Here is a 5366-nt window from a genome sequence, read left to right on the forward strand (position 1 = left end):
TAGTACTGTCCTGGCACAAGCAGAGGTGACATTATGCAGGGTTTATGATACGATGTCTAAAGGTAAGATATATAAATGCAACACTGGTGGTAAGGATTTACAAAAAATAAAACGACTAAAATTAACAATCTGGATGTAAACAGCTGTTCATATCTTGAGACCCCCCAAAATTCACTTTTAGATTTCTCCAAGACCCAAATTTACAAAAATCCACCATGAATTTCCATAATATCTACATTTTTACTGATTTCTCCCTCATTGTTATAGAATTAAAAGCACTTTGCTGGTCCATTGGAATGCCAAATATAAATGTAACATCAGGAATCACCTCTAGCCTTGATATGTAATGTCAGTGAGAATACTAAAATATCTGTTTCACATTAATTTACATGCAGTTGTAGCATCTTTAACATCTTTATCTTGTACTGTCTTCTACGGAGTTCTTTTATGTCCTTTGGTTATGACTTTTACTGCATTTTCGTCTTATTGCATCTTTTCCCCATTTCATCATGGTGCATCTTCCAAGACATTTTTGTTGTTTAATCTTTTATGTTGTTTTCGTCTTGTATCTTTTACATCATTTCATTATATCATTTCATTGTTTCATGCAGGTCATTTATCCCTTGTGTCTTTTAGTGTGTTGTGTCTTTTACATAATTTCATTGTGTTGTCTTCCAGGACATTTCATCTTTTTGCATATTTTACAGTGGTTTTGAGTGTGCAGTTTTCTTGTCTTTTGCTTCATTTTTCTCTCCCACTTAATCTTCACTCTGTTACATCTGTTATATTTTCATTTTGTGTCTCTTACATCATGTTTTGTCTTTTTACAATTTTACATCTGTTTTGTAAAGAACAGCTGAAAAATAGCAGATTATTTTTTTCTGGATTATTGACTCTTTCTGTGGTTACAGTGTTAAATATTAGGCTTGTTTTGTCTCATTATGTCCCATCAGTTTATTTTTTCGTCTTTTATGAAATTTCTTTCTTGTTACACCATTAATATTTTCACCTTGTCATGTTTAGGTCTTCTGGATCCATTTCATCGTGTTTTGGCTTTCACATTGTTTCTGTTCTGTCTGTTTTATGATTGAGTTCTTTTCTCTACATGTCAAGGTTAGGCTAAAATGTACCACAGATCTGTATTCTACTTTAACTTGAAAAATGGCATACTATTATTCATTTTCCCTTGACAGTTGGGGACCCATGTAGAGGCCCAACCCTAAGAAAGGCAGTTCAAGTGCATCGACAGCAGTGTTGCATTATGAAAAATATAATAATTATTAAACACAGTCAGAGAAATGACACATCTTTGCTGCAGCTCTGTCTAAATGTAATCAAAATAAGATGCTTCGTTCCAGTTGCAACATACATTAATCATCATTTATGATGATGAGATGAACCACAAACAAATCAGTACTTCGTCACAGATACTTCATTTCTCCATGAGCAAACAGTGAACTGGGGAAAAATAAGTTCCAGCAGCAGGGAGGTGCTGTATAGGAACTCTGAACACAATGCAAATTCTGTACTCAACTGCAGCACAATGCAAATTTAACTATGAAGCAAATCACATGCAAACAACATTACAGCAAGACGACCGCACCCTCCGTCCACTTTGTTCATCGTTGTTCAGCTCTTTTCGGAAAACAGATTTATTATCACATGCTGTATGCTGGGAAGACTGAGCCCTAAAACATCTCCACTTCCCGTGATTTAAGCTCTGAGAAAAGTGTTTCGGACATGAAAAGAATGCAGAGAAAAAACAGTGACTTTTGAAGGGATGTAAATGGGTAATCTTTGAATACGGTCACACCAGGTCTGGAGGAGTCCCAGTTCACAGAGGGGAAATAGCAGCGCAGGTTCAGGCTGAGTGCCATTTAAGACAATGGGGCCACTCGTAGATGGAGCTTCCTTGAATTGTGTTAAGTTTCCACAAAGTGAATGAAAGCACAAGGCCTTTCAAGGTGGTTTTTCCATCATGGACATGGAGTGCAGGGTTCCCATCGCAACTGACGAGAGAAACCTGTGGGATTACAAATAACATAAAGCAGCTCCTTTATCAGGAGGTTTAGTTGTTCAGGTTCAGTTTAGATTGATGCTGGTCTTTTTTGACTGGAAAAGCATGTGCACAAGACCAGCAGGCAGCAGCACATCCAAAATGTCCATAAAACTACCTACTAACTTAATTACAAAGTCATCTGTGGATCAAGATGTTAGTAGACAGAAATGTGCCTCATAAATGTGTTGGGGCGGTTCGAATCATGCCTCCGACTGTCCACATGTCAAAGTGTCCTTGGGCAAGACACTGAACGCTAAATTGCTCCCAGTAAGGCCCGGCAGGGCCTTGCATGGCATGTATGAGTTTGTGCATGAATGGGTGAATGCAAGGCTTTGTAAAGTGCTTTGGGCATCATAAAAGTATGGAAAAACGCTACATAAATACCAACCATTTACCATTACCATTACTTATCAGTTCGTTGGTCGTCCACTCTTCACTGTCCAATCCCATTGTCCACTCTCACAATCTCATAACCCATCCACACTAATATAGATATTTCGCAAAACAGATATGTCACTCTACATTTGAGCCCTTTGTCAACATGTAAACAGTGTTTTATGTCACAAAATTTGAGATTTTTTTTTGTATTTGTGTGTTCAGGGAAAATCATGGCATCATACCCCATTTTGCTCATGTCTGTTATTGATTTGTATGAAGCTGCACCTGAAACATCAAATCCAGGTGTAAAAATCATTGTATGACCTGCTGTAGATCGAAGTCAGCACCATTACCTTTGGGAGATGGACTGGACCAGCGTTATGGACAAAACCACATCACGTAAAGAACACACTTCCACTTCCACAACCAACACTAAAGGTAACGCAAGTTTACAACTGAAGTTGTTGCTGCTTCACCTTCATGACGATTAAAGCCTCTGTATCTGCTACATCCAGTATCATCCAACACTGTCTAACGGTTTGGACCAGTTTGGTGTCATTTTTGTGTTGCCATGTAGACAGATATTCTGTAAAAAATGAAGGAAGAAAATATCTATAGAAAAATATGTTAGTGTGGATAGAGCATCAAGTTTTGAGTTTCAATTCAGGGTGTTTGCCTGAGGGCTTAGGTCTGTCTAAATATAAAACTGAATGGCCACTTTTTGTGAGTTTACGCCTTCTGAAGCAACTATCGACAAATCAGTGTGTCATGATGTTAAAAAAATAAATCTAAAAAAAGAATCAAATATTGTTCCTCCTCCCTGATTTAGCTGCATTTCTCTTCCTGTTGAAGATCCAGTTCTCAGTCTCTGCTCATAGTTTAGTTATATTAAGGTGTCTATAACTGAAGGAGTCGATGATGATAATGATGGTGTTCCTGCAAGCTGCAACAAATGCCACTCAAATCACACAATTCATGCAAAATAAACAGGTTCAGCTGCAGTGGCTTTATATTGAAAAGTAGAAGAAAAGCAATATTTTTTACTAATTCTGGCATATTTACATGGGTGTATTAATTATACAACAATGATCATAAATGTGCATGGCCCCTGTAAAATAAATTTTACATTAATAGTAGATTCATGTCCATATTCACCTATTCTTTAAAGTTCTGAATGTCCACCGCTGCAGTCAATTATGGAATGACATTCTCTCCTCTCCTTTAGTAAAGGAGGCATAGAACCTCCTTTCCTTTGCTTTGAGAGAATTCAGATACAATGAGTCACTTCAATTGGTTTGGAATATTTTGTTCAATTTCATTTCTTATTATTTTGTATGCATTCCATACTTTTGTGTTTCCATGTGGAATAGAGACATGATATAATGTGGTGATTCCACATATACATTTATCTTTCTTAGCTCACTGGCCAACAGGCCACGATCTGTTGTGAAGGTGCTGTGTTCAACATCGTCTTCCCCATCGTTGTCTTTATTTGCAATTTCTTCAGATATCTTCTCTGAAGAAACGACTGGTTGGATTCATTTAAAATTTTATATACAGCTTCCTCAGGACAATGTCTACAAATTTTGTTCACAGTTTTGAGATATTTTGATTTTTGACAAATTCTTGAAATATTAAAATTTGCCTTTACTTACAATGGTCCATATTTTTGATATATTTTGATTTCCATATTCTTATAACATGGAAATGGTTAGAGATATCACTGTAGTTGCTACTGAGCACTGATAGGAAGTCATATATGGACTTTCATTTAATTTGTTGAGTTCTCCTGCAGTGAAAGTACCACCCACTTCTATTTGGAGTAACCTACATCAAGACCACAGGACTCCAACATTGCAGCATGACCTGACAACCTCACAAATTCAAGCTGTTATTGACGCTTGATAGAACATGCCGGTGAGATACAGGGTCAGTGGTCCTATTTTTTGTCATTGTGATCATGTTCTGTGCTCTTGGATAATGAGCTTCTCTGTACGTTTTTAGTTTTCAAAACTGCCCATATGTCTGATGAATGTCCAAAGCAAAGTGATGCATTAAAGCTAAGAGAAGCAACAGTGCACAGGAGCTTGTCTTATTATTTCTGGAGTTTATTTTATTCCAGCACACCTGTCACATATCAAAATTTTTTACCAAACATTCCAAAGCAAAGAGACTATTTGAGCTCCTCAGGTTATTCTATTTCGTTGATGCTGCAGAGTTTTCAAATACTGGAAAAACAAATACATAAAGTGCAGTTTCTTGCATTAAATGTAAAGTACGTGGCAAAAAAAAATTATCAGACCAACAGAAAACAGTTTACAGTGTATTATACCTGAACATTCTTGGGAATCATCACATACCTTATTATTACATTTATGTTTATATTCATCACAGATATTTAGGAGGATAAAGAAGTCCTGTCGTGTCAAGTTTTTTCTACCTCACAAGTGTTTAATGTTTAATATGATGACAGTTATTTTACTGTGAACAGGTGTATGTCATGGATCTGTTTCTGTGTATGTGTTCACTCAAACGTATTTGATTAAAGATGAATGGCCAGGCTTAAAGCAGTTTTTTCCAGATGCTGTAATCTAAAACCATTAATCTCATTCATCTGTCATGATCTTAAAAAAAACAAACAAAAAAAAAACAAAAACAAAACAGATTTCTTAACGCAGCGTATGACTTTCATCACTATTTTTTTTTTCAAATTTGTAAAACCCAAGTGATAGCCTAGTTATCATCAATCGATAAGTCTTTCCATGCTTACGCACCTGAATCACTTCCCTCGCAGTGAACAACTTCAAAGATGACTCCATCAAAAACACAGTCCGCTTGTTTACATAACAAACCAAAACGTCATTTGGGTCTTTTCAGAAATTTTGTCGAAGTGCACTGTGGGAAGTGAAAGCAGTTTCTCACAGGTTCA

Source organism: Sphaeramia orbicularis, chromosome 6, assembly GCF_902148855.1.
Source record: "Sphaeramia orbicularis chromosome 6, fSphaOr1.1, whole genome shotgun sequence".
NCBI classification, from domain to species: Eukaryota; Metazoa; Chordata; class Actinopteri; order Kurtiformes; family Apogonidae; genus Sphaeramia; species Sphaeramia orbicularis.